The 22,477-nt window shown below is 35.4% G+C and overlaps 1 pseudogene; it reads right to left on the reverse strand.

Annotated features, from left to right (window-relative positions):
* Positions 1-19,120: 19,120 nt before the first annotated feature.
* Positions 19,121-19,868, reverse strand: LOC143563304 (chaperone protein dnaJ 20, chloroplastic pseudogene; annotated as a pseudogene).
* Between the last annotated feature and the right edge of the window lie 2,609 nt (positions 19,869-22,477).

The following is a 22,477-nucleotide window of genomic DNA, read 5'->3' on the forward strand; positions in this document are numbered from 1 at the left end:
GAACAGGTTTCCAATCGTGTAACAATTTCTTGTTACCCGTCATGTGCCGGGAACAGCTGCTATCCACAACCCATTGATTGTTTGCAGCCCTGTTCAACTGTTCCTGCACGATTAAAGCAAATGATTAAAATCTGGGGACCCAAGACCTATTGGTCTTGGTTCGATACATCCCGTACCTTGGCTGTCCAAAGTTAGTATCAGAATAATTTCTGTAAGTCCTAAAAGGATACCTTCTTGGAGATTGATTATGAGGCCATCCAAACCTTCTAGAATTAAATGAATTATTTCTCATGATTTGGTTGTTAACGGGGAAAAACTGAGGTTGATTTCTTTGAAAACCTGGATTAGTCCAATTTCTGAACTTTGAAGAGTTTTCATTTTTACCATTATAGTGATTAGTTCTATTCTCAGTTTTTGAAGGTCTCACACCTCTGAATCTCCGCATCAGAGGGCAATCAGCAATTAGGTGTCCTAATTGATTACATCTGAAACAACTCATGTGTTCAACTTTCTATTCAACAGTTGTTTTAGATGATGAGGCTGCATTACTGCCCGTTTGTCTCACATATGGTGGAACATACGGGTTTAGTGGAGATTTCTTTCCAGTTGTTTTATTTTTCTCTCCACTTTTTGGTAATACTGCCTTTTCTTTTGTCTCACTCGACTCTGATGACTTGTCCGAGTTTGATGAGACAGGACTAGGAGCAGAAATTTTAACACTCGAAACAGGCTTACTTATTTCGCCTTTACTAACTTCTGGTTCTTTACTAGTTACCTTAACCGGAACTGTCTGACTATAATCAACATCAACAGATTTCTGATTACTAGGATCATAAGTGTAATTATGATTGTACGATGGCGGAACTTCATGATATCCAGTTCCTCCCCTTTTAACTGGGGAACCTTGATCACTAACGAGGTGATCAAGTATAGCGGTGGAATTTCTAAATTTCTCAAGTTTCCTGTTAAGTTCCACCACTTTCACCTGGTGATCAGCTATCTGTTTATCCCTTTCAGCTATTAGTTTGGTTTTTTCTTCTAACACTTCATAGCTCAGATCAATTACTTTAATTTTTTCAGCTAGATTTGCTTTAAGACTTCTAATATCTTTTTCACTAGCTTTTATTTTTACTTTATAACTATTTTCTCTAGCTTTAGTGAAATGATGTTCTTCTTTTAAGGTTTTAAATTGAGCAACTAAACTAACATACTGATCAGTTATAATTGTCAATTGTTCAGACAGATTTTCACACTTAGTGCAAGGGAGTTTAGTACTTACCTCGGTGAGCTGATCTTTCACATCTGCCATACAAGCTTCATTTTGAGCCTCTGCCATGTAAGCTTCACTTTCGCCAGTCACTTCCTCAGTATCTGCAGTTTCGATGTTCGCCATATTGGCCTGTTCGAACACTTCTTCAACATGCAGATTCCAGTTATATTCCCCATTCTGTCTGGAAATCATGGATCTATTATCATTACCACCCCCATTCTGGTGTGTCGACCTGTTCTGACTACGTTCAACTCTCTCATTCGTGCACTCCTTCGCAAAGTGGCCATTCTGTTGACAGTTGTAACAGCGCACCTTTGACTTGTCAAAACCCGGTCTCTCACCAACAAACTTCCTTCCTGTCTTCTTCATAAACCTCTTAACCCTTCTCACAATCATCGCCATCTGCCACTGCAGATCCATCTCTTCCAGATCATCAGCATCGATCTGATCATAGTCTTCCTCCAATATTGCTGGATCAACAATCTTACCCTGAATGTAATTTTCATACGAAGCAATAAAGGATGCATAGAGAGCAAACTGTTGTTCAGCAGATTTAACACTCATGGGCATCCTTGAGTAGTTGTTGTTCGAAACACTTGGGGTAAAACTACTCTTGGTTGCTTGAGGGTTAGAAGCATTTGATCCTCCAGCTACAAAGCATACATCACCATTCATGTTGAGAGATACATGACCTTCATGTGTTGAGTTAGCGCCCGACTCTCCCTTTGAGTAGTAAGCAGACGAATCAGACTTCGAACTTGAACTTGTATTAACCTTTGCACCATACATTCCTGGATCTTGAACCTGATCAGTAGGTGTCTCTTTTCGAACCATGTTTAGTTCAAAAGTTCGTAGCTTGTTAACTGCTGTTTCCAGGTCATAGTCAGCAAAGTCTTTGTCTTCTCTCATCAACACAGTGTACATCTCCCATTTCGGTGGGAGAGCATCAAGAAGCTTTTCAACAATTTCATCTTCTTTGTAAGCAATTGAATAATTGTTGAGTTCGGTCATCAGATGATAATATCTAGTGATGATATCATCAAGTGATTCATTCTTCAAGTACTTGAAGACCGAGAATTGAGTTTTAAGTGTTTAATCTTTGAAGCACGAATTCCCACATTACCCTCAAAACGGTTTTCAAGAGCTTCCCAAAGCTCTCTAGCAGTCTTATACTTTCTGAAGGTGTGTAGAATCTCTTGTGGAAGAGCCATAGTAATCGCAGCATGAGCTTTGCTTTCAGCCTCATACATTTTCTTCTCTTCTTCTTCTATCTCTTTGTATTTCTTTATCTGATCACGACCCTCATACTCAGCAGTAGGTGGAATGTAACCATCTTGTATGCATACCCACATCTTAGCATCTTGGTACTTGACATATTGTTCAAAACGATCTTTCCACGCTACATAATCGGTTTTCATAAGCATCTTCGGTGCCTTTGTAGCCGAACCCGCTTCCACTTCCATCTTAACTAGTTCCGTAATGTTGATTGAAGACATCTTTCACGAAATACACAGAAACCCGAAAAATAAAAATTTTATTTTTAACAGTACTGTAGGCGAAGTTGTGGATAACTTCGCTTAAGTCTGAACTTCGCTGATTCTGAACTTCGCTTTCTTTTTAAAATCGCCTGATTTGGCGAAGTTGTAGATAACTTCGCTTAAGGTAAGCGAACTTGTGAAGTAGGCGAAGTTGTGGGTAACTTCGCTGATACAGGCGAACTTGAGAAGGTAGGCGAAGTTGTGGATAACTTCGCTTAACCTTATATCTTCGCTGAAACCCTACGAACAGTGACGGCAACTTCGCCTGATGAACACGATGAATATGCAGGTTAGATTTCTGGATTTTACGAGGTCTGTGAAGGTGTTATGGGTTGTTTATGATTGTAGGAGGTGAGTATAACACAAAAACTCAGAAAACTCGTCCCGCGAATAGTCGAACGGAACGGTTTCTACACCCGCGTGATAATCCTGAACCACACAATCGAGCAAAAGCTCTGATACCAATTGTAGGTTCCCAGCCGGATCTACACGAGATATCTTGTTCTACGTAGGTGCGAATCCCTACGTAAGACGTTACGAGCGTAGAAGACGATACGAGTTAACACAATCGAACACACGTTACAATAAACAAATACTCGTTATATTGCAACCTTAAACACGTGATACGATGATCACTGATTACTGGACTCTCTGACTCGTAAACTCGAATAATTAAACTTCTTATTGATTAAGCCGTAACCTAATCAATATATATCACGACAACTTCGCCTGGCATGTTCAGGCAAAGTTGTCCCTAATTTCGCTTGTCTAACAAGTTCGCCTATATCAGCGAACTTGTTAGCTAATTTCGCTTACATCAAATACAAAACATTACAAACTCGATTACAGACACTAGACACTGAACTACTGACATCATGCACCAACATACTCATAAACAAAGTTCTTACAAATAAGAGCTAATTTAAACTTTTCGCGAAAATGTTAACTTCAACTATTCGTTACAAAACGATCAATCTTTTCTTTAAAACCATAACATGAAACATCATATATAAAACATCATTTCTTCCATCTTCAGATGGCAGCCGTTCAATCCATGCAATGTGCTATCCTCATTCTAGCTCTTTAGCTTGTTCACCTGCATGCATACTAAAAGTCAGTTAGGCTGAGTGAGTTCTAATTAATCAAAGCAACTTACCATACAACCATTACATGCAATTGTATACGTTTCCGAAGACGCGTAGTCCACTGTCTAACCTGTTAACCTTACCGCTTAACCACTTAACTATCCCCTACTTCTTAGCCACTTGCATTACAGGAGCACGTAGAGGCTTGCCCTCCCACGCACTCACGTTATGCCACTTATTAACAAAGGCACGTAGAGGCTTGTCCTCCCACATACTCTCATTATGCCACTTTAATAACGACGACACGTATAGGCTTACCCTACCATGTACTATCGTCATGCCACTAACACCCTTACTATAACCATTTCCACTTCTATCACACTTTACTCTACTTGTCTACAACACTTCCTATCAGTTCATCATTTATATAGTAAGCAAGTTACATCATAACATTAACACACACTAATAACCACTTGGAGATTATTCCCCTTGGTGATATGTGTAATATCCGAAGATCGTTCACACACCAACAAACATTCATTCATAAACTCTACATGATAACTAACTCGTACATCATTTATAGCATACACTTACCACTTAAGGTAAGTGATTCACACTTCACATCGAGTATGCACGCAGCCCCGAAAACATAACAAGGAAATGGGGCTAGAAACTCACCCGAGTTCGGTTACGTTCACCGTTAATGGTTATTCCTTTCTTTAGCTGTGCGGGACTAACTGTATAACAATTACACGTATCAATAACTATCACTACCCATATCGTGTTTCTAGTTTAATTATAAGCCTCAATGAACGAGAATCCGGGGGCAGCGCCCCTGGCAGCGGGGTTTTAGGGCCGGCAGCCCCTAGTAGGGTCCAAGGGGCAAAGCCCGTGGCTGGGGTCAAGCTGCCAGATCAGCTTGGAAAAATTTTATTTCCATTAACTGCCTTAACACATTTTTCATTAGAATTCTAATTTATTATTTTATTTGCTAACTCAAAAGGTTCGAGGGCTTCTTTGTAATTAATCCATTTTATTCTAAGTCCAGGGAACTTTCTGTCATTCTTTCAAAGTCTACTTCGTTATCCAGTTCGTTAACGAAGGAGGCTCCTTCGTTGTTTCTTAACGAATTGGCTTATATAACGAATTGATCCATATAACGAATTTGTCTTATTAACGAACTGGCCTTCATAACGAATTGGTCTTAACGAACTGCTGCTAATTTGTTATTTCCCTTAACGAATGATCATGACGAATTAGTGCTAGTTCGTTATTTCCCCCTTAATTAATTACTGCTAGTTCGTCATCCCCCCCCCCCTTAACGAATTACTACTAGTTTGTCATTTCCCCACGAATTAGGGTTAGGTCAGAGAATATCAAAAACATTCTCTGACATTCCCTTACCTCGTACACCTTTTCCGGCACCGTCATCGCCGAAAAAACGTATTTTCGCACCGTTTTCACCATTTTTCGTCCCGTTCGATCCAGATCTGAGCTAGGGTGACCCCTAAGCTCATCTTTTAACCGGTTTATACCCGATTCAATCCAGATCTCGTGGCTTTAACGGTTGAGGGTGTCGGCTCGTCGTTTCGCGACTAGATCTAGCGGGTTTGGATCCGTACAATATCATACTATCATTACCTCGGGTCGGGATCGGTTCTTCTTCTTGGTTTCGGTTAGAGAAAGAGATAAATATGGGAGAGAGCTTAAGTGTGTGTTTTGGATGGTGTATGGAATATGTGAAAATGAATGGATTAATGGGTGATTATGGTTTATATATTATGGGTCGTTGGCTTAAGCCTATGGTCTTTCCTTTTATAACCCAAGTCCATTACCCGTGTTACTTAACCCAACACAAGCCCATCTCATAACATCAAATATTATTATTATTATTATTATTATTTTAACCGAACGAAAAATGGGATGCTACATATCGGGTGACAACCTTGTGTTATTGCAATCCAAGTATTTAGTCCCCTTTTATCACAATCAAACATATACTCGCGGACTATGTCTATGTAGTTCATTCCAAAAGTAAAAGTTAACATTATCAATCATAGAAACCTGAAATCGGGAGAGAACATTCTTTTTATTGAATCAGTTAAAACTCGTTATTTGTTTTTAGTTCTTCTTGTTCAAACCAATCAACCAAATCAAATATTTGAAGTTATTTTTTGCATTTACTTTTATATAGTTATTTTGCAAGGTTACTTGGTAACACATTCACAAACTCCATGTGTTTGATACTCACTTACTGCTATCTATTTAGCGTATTTGGTTTTTATTTGAGTGAGTCTACGACCTCACGTCACCCGACCCGATTAACACAAAACCCGATCGGGTTGACCCGATTAACACCCCTGCGTGGGCTGAAATATAGAGTTAGGCACACTGGGCTCTAACATGTGGGCCGGATATGAAACTCAAAAGCAATCCAATTTAGCTTTTTTCTTCTTCCCAAAAGACGGCATAACAGATTTATAGTAACTCCAAACAAACAACTCAAACTCTGATATCATATGCTCATACCTCTTGTTTATAATTATTATACTAATAACCCAGTTAATTGACTAATTTTGCTATCAGGGAACATGGGGAATCTTTTCTGGATACATTTGTTGATGTATTCTTTTAATTAAAACATAAATTACATTAAATATAAATTATTAGTGGAGCAGCTTGTGACCTATGTGACTTTTATTTTGATGTAAACATGTAACATCCAGTTATGGATAAAAATAAAAATATACGAAACGGATATTTTAAATATTCTTAAACGAGTAAAATGACTATTTACGATATGAGGTGTCTAGACGTCCAATTAGTATTACAAAATATTGTTAATAATAATATATTACTATTTTTATTATGAAAGCTTTTCAAAATAGCTCGTGCTTAATAATAATAATAATAATAATAATAATAATTAAAACAATAATCTAATAACAACTTTGTAAATCAACTTGCAGTGCACGTTCGGGAAATTAATAATAATATTATAATAATAATTACGAATAAAGAAATTTGTGAATTTCTATCCTAAATCTTTTAGACCGACACCAACTTCATACCTATAAAAGAGGCTGTTACTTCATAATGTTCATATGACCTTTCAACCTTCTGTAACCGAGACCTTAAGGTATTCTTTTCTTTTCTTTATTTTTTTATGTTTTAATTAATTAACTAATTTAATTATAATAAATATTTAAATAGTATTTTATTAGGAGTACTTAGCAAATTGGTGGTGGCCCGTAGATTAGAAAATATATACTACAATATTTTAATAATAAATTATCAGGAAATTTAAGGGTAGCAAACCATAAGAGTAGAACGTGTGACCTTAGCATAACATGTCTAGTACATGCACAACTAGCTTTGTGTTATGGTATGACCGCTTTGGTCATAAATGGTTAATATAAAATGTAAATGACTGGGTATGGTTGTTGAACCAAAATATGTCTGGACTTGAATAGTTGTGCACGATAATGACAGTTGTTATGTGAAAGGCCAATATATAAGTATTAAAATATTACTTTTTAGACGTGAATAAGTAAACAAGTACATCAAATCTTATATTACAGTTGAAGTGGAAAGAGCCACACCAACAAAAGAAAACCTGTTTAGGTGAGTTACTTAAACTATTTTCAAAACTCTGATACATGCTTATAATACTGTTTGGACTGTGATTGATCTTGTATTTGCATGGCACATATGGTGTGGCACCCAAGATGTTATATATATTATAATGATCATTATATTTTCCCGAGGGGACATGCACTTTATACAGCAGCAGACGTGCGTAAAGTCTGTATGTGCGAATATATAATGCTGACCTGGCTTTAACGTGAAGCGGGCGGGTTATAATTATGGCATGACATGCAATGAGCTCATACTTGATCAATAAAATTGTTTTAGTACCATTTTATTAAATATGTCAGTTTATGTGACTCACCAGCTTTATGCTGATGTATTTTTACCCGAGCATGTATACAGGTTGATAAATAACTGGACATGGAGATTATCTGTCATGTGTTGGAAGAGTTTAGATGTTTTATCCCGTTACCATTACATTTTCTAGTAAGTGTACATAGTTAGACATGTAATAAATATTTTAGTTTTTTATATAAGATTACGGTTCCGCTGTAAATCTGTGCTGACTTGTCACTGTAAGAGCCCTATCCTGGGTGGGGCGTGACAAGTTGGTATCAGAGCATGAGGTTTTAGCGAATTAGGTATCTAGTGAGAATACCTAGGCTTTAACCAGAATATCTTAGTCATAAGGATGACTAGAACTTTGATACAAAGATTTGAACATACCTACGTATGAATAGTACTTAGTCAAATTTCAACCTTAAGTTGTTTGAGTGTAAAAAAAAAAAATTGATCTATGTGCTGAATTTTTTATGGTAGAGACACAATATGGTAGTTGGGAGTATTATGGTGTGTATCATATATTGCTTTCATGCCTGGCCAGTATGAAGGTTATTAAATGGCACCGCTATGATTTTGCAAAAATCATATTGTATTAAAACCAACAGATAGTAAGTTGAAAAAAAATGCATCGGCATATGCATATATTATGACCTTAGTTGGAACCCTATTGTACTTAAAAGAAGATCTAACTATGTGGGCCTAGATTAAATACCCTTGATGTCTGAGTCAGGTAATCAAGTGAGAAACTGAAACGTACACAGCATTTAGTAAATAGTCAAGGTTGAGGCGTAACATCCAAAAAAAATCAAAATCAAGATTGAGGTAATCATAGGAGGTCAATTTCTCTGTATAACCATGAGAACGACTTAGAATTTCAAAGTCAGACAAGATACATATTTTAGTAAATAAATAAGGTATTGAAAGCAACTTTTCCTTTTTATTGGATGAGTTATAGAACTCTATTGGGTTCTTAGATGAGGAGCACAAATGTTTATCGGTAGAGAAACTTTTTGAGAAGACCAATGATATATTAAGAGTTGACCTTGGCAACCAAGTGCACATACAAGGACCTTATTTCAAGCAAACCCTTTTAATCTAAGGGAGAAATGGACCCTTTAAAATTTTAGATATAGATTGTCATAATGGAAATTATCTTTAATACATACAATTGCAATACAAATACAATAATTTCTTGATTAAGGATTTATTTGACCAAACACCTCACATGGGGCGCACCAATCCTTTTTGTAACAAAGAAAGACAATAGTCTTAGAATGTGTATACACTATCATAAGTTGAATAAGTTAACTATGAAAAATAAGTATCCATTTCCTAAGATCGATGATTTATTTGACCATCTACAAGGAGCATGATGGGTTCTTTAAAATTAGCATACGTTCAGCCATCAGTTGAATACTAAGAACATAGATATCCCAACGATGATGTTTCGTACTAGGTATAGACACTATCAACTCTTAGAAATAACCTTTGGACTAACAAATGCACTAGCTACATCTATGGACATGATGAATCGGGTAAAAGCCAATGTTAGATAGATAGCTTATCGTACATATCGACGACATTCTAATTTACTCCAATGTCCGTAATGAGCACAAATGTTACTTATGGTGAGTCCTAGGAACCTTAAGAAGGCATAAACTGTATGCCAAATTTTCAAATTTTGAATTTTTGTTACAAGAGGTGTAGTTCTTAGCGCATGTAATAAATGTTCAATGTATACAAGTGGATCCCACAAAGATAGAAACGATAACGAAATGAGAGTAGCCCAAGACACCTACTGAAATAAGAAGTTTCTCAGGTTTTATATAGTAATAGCAATTATTCATCCAATATTTTCTAGGATAGAAAGAATCCTTACAAAACTAACAAAAAAAAAGGATATTAAGATTGTATGCAGCGATAACTAAGAAAAAGCTTTCCAGAAACAAACGCCTAAATTAAGCTCAATACCAAAAGGAGTTGAAGAATTGGTAGTTTATTTAGATGCCTCGTATCAAGAATTGGTAGCCCTGCTTGTGGTGCGCACATATGATGTATATATGTGTGAACCCTCGGGTGGGCAAAAGTGAAATTGCACTAATTTTGACGTTATTTTACTAATCTCGTGAAAATAACGTTAAAAGTGACGGGCGGTTAATCAGGCATCATGTAGTGGCGTTGATAGCCGAAAAACAAGGGTACATGCACCGATCAGCCGGTGTCCCGATGATTGAGTGCTATGTGCCTTATGTCCAAGGCTTGATGCAAAACTACTATCGAGCCGGGGGTCTCACCGAAAGCAGCCTCTCTATCCTTATAGAGTAGAGGTAAGGCTGTCTACATCTTACCCTCCTCAGACCCTACCATAGCTTTGCTATTGGTGGGATATACTGAGTACGTGATGATGATGATGTATCAAGTATTTGGTCGTTTATTTATGTTGTGAGATAACGTCATACCTTATGCCTCTCGGCAATTACAACCGAGTGCGCCATCTACGTATATATTAAAAGTTTGAAGTTTTACTTCTAATAGAAGGATATATATATATATATATATATATATATATATATATATATGAGGTGACATATATGATTGAATTTAATAAAGGATTACAATTGTGAAATATATATCATCATGAGAAAGCAAATGTAGTTGTCAATGATCCTAGCAGAAAAGAAAAGTATCCACCTCTTAACGTTAGAACTTATAAGTTATGCCTAAATTTTTTTCTAATGACAGAAGTAAAAGCGACTCAAGTTTAGGCTTAAAGTAGGAAAACATATTAAAAGAGATGATGTTTGGACAAGTTAAGGACTTAACAAAAAAATAAAAAAAATGATGAAAATGATGTCAAGTTAAGGTTTGATGATTATGCGAGTTTAAGAGAAATAAGCAAAAAAAAATATAGATAAGGCACACGAGGCTCGATATTCCATCCATACAAGAGCCAATGAATATACTATGATTTCAAGAAAGACTATTGGCGGCCCAGTAAGAAATACGACATAGTTAAGTATATCAAAAAAGTGTTTAACTTGCATACAAGTTAGAGCCGAACAATGAAAACCATATGGCAAGTTACAACCTCTTAAAATTCCTACATGGAAGTAGAGATGGTCAAAAAAACCGGTTGGGGAACCGGTTTGCCGGTTTAAACCGGAAACCGGTTTTTACGAAAACCGGTTTTTTAAAAACCGGTTTGACCGGTTTACAAACCGCCGGTTCGTATTTCGGTTACAAGTTTTAGATCCAAAACCGGTTAACGAACCGGTTAATGGAAAAACCGGTTTTTTTAAAACCGGTTATTATGAAAAAAACCGGTTATTAACCGGTTATTTTAAAAAAAAAACCGGTTAACCGGTTATTAACCGGTTCTAACCGGTTTCTAAACCGGTCCTAACCGGTTAGACCGGTTAGGGTTTTGACATACAAAAACCGGTTATTAACCGGTCCGGTTATTAACCGAACCGGTTTTTTTCCGGGCCAAAAAAAACCGGTCCGGTTAATAACCGAATCGGTTTTTTTAAAAAAACCGATTTGTGCACCTCTACATGGAAGTGGGAACACCTGACAATGGATTTCATTACTAAGCTACCCCAAACTCCTAAAGGATTTGATAGCGATTGGGCTATTATAGAATGCTTAACAAAAAGTGTGCACTTTCTAGAAATACGAGAAACCAACTCCTCTAAGTGGCTATCTAAAACATTCATTAAAGAGATAGGTTCCCAACATAGGCACTTGTTAGTGTTGTTTCAGATAGAGACATTCAGTATGCTTCTAGATTTAGATTAAGAAAGGAGCACTCATGTACTTCTTAGTGCCGCATGCCACCCTTAAATCGATGGGCAAAGAAAATTAACTATTCAGACCTATGAAGACATGCAACATGCAAGTATTTGGATTTTGAAGGCAGTTTGGATAATTATTTATCGTTAATAGAATTTCTTACTAAAATAGTCATCACTCCCGCATCAGTATGTCTTCATGTGGAATATGTATTATATTGAAGCAAGTATAGAACCCATGTATATATGTTGGGAGAGATGTGTTGGAAGAACCTAGGAAGCATTTAGGTAGTAAAGTTTACTTCTGATAAACTTGTTCAAATTAAAGATTGATATAAGGTTGCACAGGACCAACATAAGTCATATGTTGTCAACTGTAGACGCCCTATTGAATCTAATAGAGGAGATTTAGTCATCCTAAAAGTATCTCTTTGAACAATGGATAATTTTATTCTAAAAACGTCAAAAACAAAGCCTTTTATACATGACACCTTTCAAAATCATTTCTCGTGTAGGAAAGGTCCCTTATCATTTAGACATACCTAGTGAAATACAATAGTATTCACGCATCACATTTGAAAAAATGTTTAACGAATAAGCATACCAATGTACCACTAAACAACATCGAGGTAAGAAACACATAAATAAGAAATTGTCCAAGTTAAAGTACAATGGAAACATAGAAAAAGATCTAATGCAACTTGGGAAACTGAAAAGGAGATGCGAGAACATTACCCTAACTTATTCTCTACATAATGGTTTCGAGGACGAAACCCTCAATTGTAACATCCAGTTTTATAGATAAAAATAAAAATATACGAAGCGGATATTTTAAATATTGTTAAACGAGTAAAATGACTATTTACGATATGAGGTATCTAGACGTCCAATTAGTATTACAAAACATTGTTAATAATAATAAACTGATAATAATATATTACTATTTTTATTATGAAAGCTTTTCAAAATAGCTCGTGCTTAATATAATAATAATAATAATAATAATAATAATAATAATAATAATAATAATAATAATAGTTAAAACAATGATCTAATAACAACTTTGTAAATCTACTTGCAGTGCGCGTTTGGGAAATTAATAATAATATTATAATAATAATTACGATAAAGAAATTTGTGAATGTCTATCCTAAATCTCTTAGACCGACACCAACTTCATACCTATAAAAGAGGCTGTTAGTTCATAAAGTTCATATGACCTTTCAACCTTCTGTAACCGAGACCCTTAAGGTATTCTTCTCTTTTCTTTATCCTTTTTTTTATATTTTAATTAATTAACTAATTTAATTATATAAATATTTAAATAGTATTTTATTAGGAATACTTAGCAAATTGGTGGTGGCTTGTAGATTAGAAAATATATTATATAATATTTTATTATGAATACTTACCCATTATCCAGATGTACTTCGGTTTGTGTTATATATAAAAGGATTTACGGGATAATATTTTAATAATAAATTACCAGGAAACTTAAGGGTAGCAAACCACAAGAGTAGGGCGTGTGACCTTAGCATAACATGCACAACTGATTTTGTGGTATGGTATGACCGCTTTGGTTATAAATGGTTAATATAAAATGTAAATGACTAGATATGATTGTTGAACTAAAATATGTCTGGACTTGAATAGTTGTGCACGATAATGACAGTTGTTATGTGAAAGGCCTATATATAAGTATTAAAATATTGGTTTTTGGACATGAATAAGTAAACAAGTATATCAAATCTTAGATTTCAGTTGAAGTGGAAAGAGCCACACTAACAGAAGAAAGCTTGTTTAGGTGATTTACTTAAACTATTTTTAAAACTCTGATACATGCTTATAATACTGTTTGGACTGTGATTGATCTTGTATTTGCATGACACATATAGTGTGGCACCCAAGGTGTTATATATATTATAATGATTATTATATTTTCCCGAGAGGACATGCACTTTATACAGCAGCAGACGTGCGTAAAGTCTATATGTGCAAATATATAATGCTGACCTGACTTTAACGTGAAGCGGGCGGGTTATAATTATGGCATGACATGCAATGAGCTCATACTTGATCAATAAAATTGTTTTAGTACCATTGTATTAAATATGTCAGTTTATGTGACTCACCAGCTTTGTGATGACGTATTTTTACCCGAGCATGTATACATGTTGATAAATAACTGGACATGGAGATTATCTGTCATGTGTTGGAAAAGTTTAGATGTTTTATCCAGTTATCATTACATTTTCTAGTAAGTGTACATAGTTAGACATGTAATAAATATTTTAGTTTTTATATAAGATTACTTCGCTGTAAGTCTGTGCTGACTTGTCACCGTAAGTGCCCTATCCTGGGTGGGGCGTGACAAAACACTACTTTTTTTATTAAATCTATTTATATATATAACTAATTAGCAAAAAGTTATGTTAGTTTAAATAGAAAATTATTAAGAAAACATCAAAAGCACTGGATGCCACGGTTAACAGAACCTTCTACTACTAAGGTCTAAATAAATTTATTTTTTATGTAGACTAAGTTATATATAAATAATTACTCCTTTCTATTACTCGGTAAGCGGACCGTAGGAGCATGGGGTATCCGCTTTTGAATGATAGAAAACATCTCTCTTTTGTCCCTCCTGCCTGAACCCGCAAAAAAAATCTGAATAGATCAAGTTTTTCTTACCGGGGGAGTTGCGTCGGAGACATCTTTTTCTGAGAAGGAGGCTTCGTCGTCCGGCTCCTCATAAATGATGTTAGGATGGGCCGGCCCATCCTCGGAATCCTAAAAAAAAAAGAGAGGGAACATAATCACTTTCTTTCAGTGACATATCTAATCAGACTAAATAGGATTTTAAGAGTTGTCACGATCATTCACATCCCTTTCAGTAGGCAGGAAGGGCGCGGAAGCTACCGTTTCTAGATTGCAAGCAAGCTAGCGACTCTCTCCTAGTAGCGGAACTTTTTAAAGCCAGTTATTATTATTATTATTGTTATTATTATCACAGTGTCTCTGATGTATTAATCTCCTTTACGCGAGAGGGATTATATTTTTTTAATAAAGGTGAGCTCATCAAATTTGTAAAGAGTGAAATATGCTAAACCGAACCATTGTAATTTGTTGATTCATAAAGTTTTGTTATATTAGCCAGCATACATCCACCTAAGTAAATAGTTTTATAAACGTTGTTATAACTACTAAAGTAAATTTCATGACAGCTACGTTTTGTACAAAACGTTGGAGAGGGGGAGACTTGGTCAACATAGTCATTGGCAATGGCTCTTGTAAAATAGAACAAATTTTATATTTTTTATTCACTCCCCCCAATCAAAAATCACATTTTTAAAAAATTGCCTCCCAAATTCTAAATAAATCTATATGAATTCTTCATCTTCTTCGGATATATACAACCAGTTATTTGGGAATAAGGGCCGACAATGATGCGAAGGAAGAGACGGTTACGACTTCGGTTACGCTCACGGCAAAGTTTATTAAAATTGTTCGTTCTTCTCCACGCGGGGCGTCTAATGATACCTATCACACGCACACGAATACTATTTGGGTGATGGATATATCCGGAATATTCGATTATTGTGAATACATTTAAAGACCGTTCGATGAAAAATGGGAATATATTAAGAAATTACAAGTCTTTGAGAAAGGAAGTCGAGAGGTGTTTTGGAGTTCTTGAACAACGTTGGTATTTTGTATTAAAAACACCTGCCATTTATGGACGTTGGAAAAAAATGTAAAGTGTTATGTATACGTGTATCATATTGCATAATATGATTATCGAAGACGATGGGAGAGCAATTAAGTCCAACTTATATACCGGACGATGGTGAAGAATGAACTCCAGCAACTATGGAGCAGATACTGGAAAATATATATATCATGCATTCACGCGAAATGAAGACGAAAATGAGTCGTTAGATAAAACGAACTAGAAGATGAAGGCGAAGATAACGATGAAGACGAAGATGAGTAGTATTATGTATTTTCTTAGATTTGTTTTCAATTTTAATGTGGGTTTTTAATTTTATTTTGTTTATTTTTATTAAAAATTAGATAATAAAATAGTAAAATAATAACTGAGTAATGATTGCAGGAGATTTTAGCACCGCGACACTTGTTACAAAACTCCATCATTGCCGATTGGCCCGTCACATGTCGCACAACGCCTTTACGTGGAGAGTTTTGACTACACATGGCCTCATTACATTTTTTTTTCTCTCTCTCTCCAACTCGTAATCACTTTTAGAAAAAAAAAATTAAATAGTACATACAATGTATTCCCAAAAATTTCTGATTAACGATAACATTTTCTTTATTCATCACTCACAAGTAACAACCACTTCCTATAATATAGAAAACTTACTTAAATTTTTTTCCCAGAGTTCTTAGGCGGCCCGTGGTAGTTGGAGTTCTTTGCACGAGTAAAAGTAAAGAACTTTAGTGGATGGTAGGCTATGGTTGGTGGATTTAGTCTTTCTTTTATTTGATTATTTTTTAGAACGGTGACTTTCTTTTGTTTTTATGTCGTTGTACTCGTTGAATTGGAGAGCCCTGTTGCCCCACTCTAGCTAGGCTATTTTTTCTTAACCGGGTCTAAGTTGGCTATAGAATTTGGATTGGCGTTCCCAGAAAACCATATCATCTACTGCCACTTGCCAGTCGTTGTGCCGCCATAAAATTATAAATCTCCGGCGTAACAAACGATGGGAAGAAAACACGAATGAATTCGGGATTCAAACTGACAACTTCACAAATCCTATGTCAAATCATTTAATGTCATAATCCACCAAAAATGACACAAGTAGGATTCAAACTCAGGTTCTCACTGGAGAACCCAAGCATGCCATACACTAGACCACAAGTAATGAATCTTTTCTTTTATTTGCTTTCTTTGTATTTTAATCATAAAAATAAACGAGACATATTGCAATAGTTAACATAAATATTAACGATATTCTACGTAGGTGTGGATTCAGTGTTAAGTCAGGGGGCGTAGGCATCCCCTCAAGTTTGTATTTTATTCAATAAACTTCTAACATATTTGGTTCAAAAACCTCAAGTGCCCCATTCATGTTTTTTTTCTAGTGCCCCATACCCAACAACTGAGCCAAACTTGTTAAACATAAATTTAATTTTGTTTTTCACAAAATAACAATTAAGCCCAAATTATTTAGTTGTCTAACCACTTCATTAATTAGTTAATAATACAGTGATAAATTCTTATGTTTAATTGGATCATTATGAAAATTGGACCAAATATGAGATATTCGGAATATCATTTCCTTTTTACAGTTCTATACTATTTAATTTTGTAATTTTCTATTGGTATAGTAAGAGTTTTGAGCTATGATAACTACGAAAAGGTTTCCCTCAATTGTAATATATTATTTGTTAATTATGTTTTAATGAAATTTGTTACTTACATTTCTATACGTGGTTTATTTAATGTAATTTTTTATTTGACCCATCTTGGTGTAACATCTCGGATTTTTCGTATTTGAATTCGTGTTAATTTACATGACTCGGGAATATATTTCAACATTCTGTATGAATAGTAACTTATATTTATTAGTATTTAAGTTGGTCTAACTAATTTTATAATAATTTAAACTTGTCAAACAATGCTTAGAAACCTTTAAAATTGCTTAAAATGCATTTTTGGAACTTCAGAGACTAAAAATGACAAATTGAAAAGTCAGGAACCCCCCCCCCCTCCCTCACGTCATGCCGCGCAGGGAGGAATGCCTAAATCGTTGGTTTGGTTCCTGCACAGTTTTTGTTTGTTATTTGGTTCGTTAATTCATTTTAAGTGCTAAATCTTTCGTAATCAAGCCCAAATCACGAATTTTGAGCCCCAAGAAAAGTAATCTAGTATAGTATAATGTTTAAGTTCATTCTTCACTAATTCATTGCAGTTATATTAATCAAAATACTCGATTTTGGTCATTAATGCATAATTCGGTTTCCTTAACCGATTAATTGCTTAACTAGACCATTAATCTTTGTATTATTTATCATTATACTTCCCCTAAAACACTTGTCTCAGCCATCATCAAGCTATTTTCCTCGAATTCCCTCCTTCAACCATCCTAATCTCCATCAATTTAACAAGTTTGTTCAAGGTTTGTTGACTTTGAAGTTCAAGACATCATTGACCTCGATTTTCTCTTAGTTCCTCTTCTTGTTTGGTAAGTAGTCTTTTGTAATCTTGTAGTTTTTTCATTCAATAAACAAAACCCTCAATCAATTTCACTGATTGAGGTAGTTTCGGTGGTCAATTTGATCCCGGCCCGTTAAGGGTGTTTTAGTCAAGTTTATTTGACTTGTCAATATCTCCATCTTCTGGTCGGACTTAGCTTTCGGTTCATAAGAATTTTTTTGTTTAAAATCAAATTTTGAATTCACTAACCAAAACCCAACTCCCGAATCGTTGTTCGGATTCTGGTCAGTAACAGCTAGCTTAAACCTAAAAAATCTCATAACCGGAGTTCTATATGTCCGTTTGGATTGATTTCAACGGATATATTCTCGATTTTAATTCTAGTTTATTATCTCTAAGTTTTAGGTTTGTTTGGATTATCTCAATCAGCACGTTAAAGTTTGGTTCTTCGTCATATTTATTACTTTCTAAATTTGCTTAAGTTATAAGGTGAGAAATCATTCCCCTTTTTATTTACTGTTTTTCAACATATTTTGGGGGCGTATGCTACTTACAATATTTATTTGTTATATTATACACACTAACAAACCGTCATATATTGTGCGTATATTCAATTAAATGACTAACTGTTAATTGATTACTTGATTCAAACAATTCAGATGAGTCCAACATAATCTCATTATAGTATGATCATGCGACTGGCATAGTAGCCATAGTCTGTGTGACTTGGCCAATTGACGCTTTTATTTGCTTATGGTTTGATTATTTTACATTCACAATAACAGTTTTGCTTTTTTATTATATTTTGTATTGTAACAAATCTAATGATTATCTTACTCAACATGTGTTGACAAAACTATGTTATTTTCTACACATATGCAGGTTATCAGCTGGTGTGAAGCCAGGTGAAGAGATAACTGGTAATACTTTAAGATTAAAATTAATAAAAAGACTAATTAAGTTAATGTATTTGTTTTGATATGTTTAGATTAAATTTGGATTGTTTGGTAATTTGCTCAAACTTGATGTACTTGGATGATGTTTTGTTTATTTAAAAATAATTAAATAACTATTGTCATATTATATTGCATGCTAGTACATTGTAAGCTGATCAGTTCGCGCCCCGATATTTTCGCTTTATGTTGCGGTGTGACACTTGGTTTGACCCGATTTAATTGATCCATTTTGACTTGATATGTTTTAGGTTGACTATTTTAGGCATCCACTAAAATTCATGAATCTGTCACTGATTTTACGTACAAAGAAAAAAAAACTTATTTATTTAGATAGATTAAGTCACTAAACTATAATATACTTCGAGATCTAGTTAGATTGTTTCCATATACTCCTCAACTTTTTAATAATATAAAACACAAAACACATAATACGAGTATTCACAAAGTAGATTCCCAATAATATACAAGATCAGTCGAAGAGTGAAAGAGGATTCGACCCATTAACAAACCGGTTCTGATTCGCTCCGTTGCTTCCGGATCCGGCCTGCCCACGACATGTCCCTCGTGTTCCTCTTACGAAGCTCCGATATTTGACCCGTCCACGTCTCCTTCCACCGTTCCTTACCTTCGGGCCTCGGGTCAAACCGGGTTTCTCTCTTACCCGAAAAAGCAAACCCCTTGGCCATGCAACTATCGTATATGGACCTAGCTTCCGGGTCGGATAAAGTCTCATAGGCTTCTTGTACCCGAATAAACCTGTCAGTGTACTCGTCCACCCTGTCTGGAGGTGACACGTCAGGATGGTACTTTAAGGCCATTTTTTTATACGCATGTTTGATCTTGGAGAGTGTAACGTTGTCGGAAATACCTAGGAGGTCGTAAAAGGTTTCCTTGTCGGGTGTGGGTGTGAAAGAGCGGTGGGCGGTGGCTGAGGCTGAGGCTTTGGTGGTCATGTTCATGTTAATGTTAATGTTAATGTTATGTTGATGGGTTGAGATGTTGAGATGGTTGGTGTTGAATTTGAATAATAATAAAGTTGATGGAAGAGAGGATAAGAGTGGTTTATTTGGTGAGTGATGAGTGGGATACGGATATATTCTTGAGTTCATTTTGCTTTGCTTTGGTGTGTTGAGAATTATGGGGTGTGGGGAGTATGCCTTTTTATAGTGGGGATGGAATGAGGGACATCTTAAAAAGATAACTGGATATGATTTTTTTTCCTAAAATATACTAGCTTAAACTTATGTATTAATATCATAGATAATTTCGGTTTATCTATGAAATGTTTAACTAGAATGACTAGTTGGGTGTCGACGTCGTTTTTATTTATCAATGTAAGGTAGCGTTTGGTATATAGGAATAACAGGGGGAATGGAATGATTTATTACGTGGGAATGAAGAACGTGGTGTTTGGTTACTCGATGGAATGGAATCATCCATTACACATGGAATCCCATTCCATCAAAACCATTTCTTCCCACCCCCCCTTCTTTTTTTTCATTCCATTCCTCCGTACCCTACTTTCTCAACACCACCACCACCTAACAACAGCCACCACCACTACCCTTGCCACCACCATCACTTGACCGTCACCGTCACCGTCGCCACCACCACCACCTGACCGTCACCGTCACCACCACCTCCAACACCACCTTACCATCAGCGCTACCACCGCCACCACTACTGTTGCTGTCTAACCACCACCCTACCATTGCCATCACTACCAATGCTACTACCGCTACCCCCACCACCACAACCATACGGCTAACCGCCACCGCCACCATTTTTGTCGCCGGAGCTACACCACCGTCGCCAATTCAGGTTTTTTTTTTATTGTAAAAATTATTTTTTTTTGGGATAAGAATATTTTTATTATTTCTATTTTATTCCTACAATTTTTTTTGAATACCAAACAACATAAGATAATTATTCATTTCATTCTTTTATGTTAACCAAACAAGACAATGGAATGGTAATGATCCATTTCATTCCCTTATTCATTCAATTCCTTCTCTCATTCCATTCTTTCTTAATTTCATTACTTCCAACCAAACATACCCTAAGACTTACGGTTTTCATATTTTATCAATTTATATCATTTTAACTAATTCAGTTATATTTTTCAGATTGTGTATAAGATATTTTTAGTTATTTAACTATTGAGGGACTCAAATGATTAAATATAACTAAAAATATATTGATTAGTGAGTCTGTACATAAATAAACTCAATTAGAATTAGAATCAACCATCTAGCATATATTCATCTCTTATCTCATTATATAGTCTCTGACCACCATAACCCAACAACGATTTCCTTCGTGACTGCCATCGTCATCCGACCACCACTATCTTTGACCTTAATCTCCTTCGGCCACCTATGTAAAACCACGTGAAACACCCCCCCCCCCCCCCCCCTCGTTTTTCATATTGTGTTTCAAATATGAGTAACATTGATTTTTAGATCTTATTTTCATTTCATCCCACTCTTTCTCTTCCGGTGTGGTTTAACAACATCGATTTTCAAGATATGAGTACTTAGTTGACAAATATGACAAAAGAAATGGGGTAGGAAATGGTCAGGTTTGATGGTGGTGCACAGTGATGATGGCAATGGTGTATGAAGGTGATTGTGGCGGTGGCTGGCTTTGAGAGGTGATGGTGGTGGTTGCGGGATTGGAAGGGCAAGAACAAGCCTCTCCGATTTTTTTTTTTGGGAAAAGAGCAGTCAAAGAATGAAACACACCATGGGGACTTATTTCTTACCAATGAAGCTAGTACGCAACGATTTCGATTCCTATCTGGATTACTCCCCGGAAGAAATCAGCACTTGCTTCTTGAGCTGGTATAACAACTCTAGCAAGAAGGATTAGCCGATTAGATGACAACTACACTTTTTTGTATGATGTACTGAATGCTTCATCTACTTTCAGTAAAAATAAGTAACTTACACAAACATATACTATTATATTTACTAAAATTAGCGTTAAAAAACCCCTTAGATGTAAAATGACTAAAATACCCTTCTATTTAACTAAAAAATCTATATAAGCTAGTTAAAAGGATGCAAATATATAAAATATGAAAACCTTAGACTTTATATGATGAAAAAACGGATTTGTTACTTAACTAGTTATTCTGGTTAAACCTATACAAACGAAATTATAAGCGAAGAGTTCCATAATAGTCCATACGTTTATCACAATATTCCAACGTTCTTTTTTTTTTCTTAAAGTTTTTTTTTTTATTATTTTCTTTTTATTTCATAGAAACATCCAAACGATTTACAACGAAGTGGCAGGTAAGCGGGTAACGTTCTTTTAAAAATCATTTAATTCATTGGATTATTTGGATACCTAAAATTTTATATTAAATGAGACACAATTGTCGCAGCATGGCAAGTTTTTTATAGCAAGTGAAATGGATAAGAATGTGAAAAGAAGCAACGTCAACAAAAGAAAAGTACCTCGAACTTTCGGTGTTGACGTTCATTTCCTGTCCTGTTAACTTTGGTTTCTAGAAGTCTAGTTGGAAGAGGCCCATCCAAGTCGTCAGCTTAAATTTTAAGTTGCCTTTGTTTATCTCAATTACTGTACTCTTATAGTTACTTGGTGACAAATTGGAACGAGAATCATTAAATAATAAAGAAATAAATAAATAAACAAGCTACCCTTTTTGTATTCTATCAAACGATCAAGGAACGAGCAAAAGAATAAAGATTAAGG

This window comes from Bidens hawaiensis, unplaced genomic scaffold (genome assembly GCF_021521415.1).
Source record: "Bidens hawaiensis isolate Kalapana, Puna unplaced genomic scaffold, B.hawaiensis_p1.1 tig00021356_1, whole genome shotgun sequence".
Lineage (NCBI taxonomy): Eukaryota > Viridiplantae > Streptophyta > Magnoliopsida > Asterales > Asteraceae > Bidens > Bidens hawaiensis.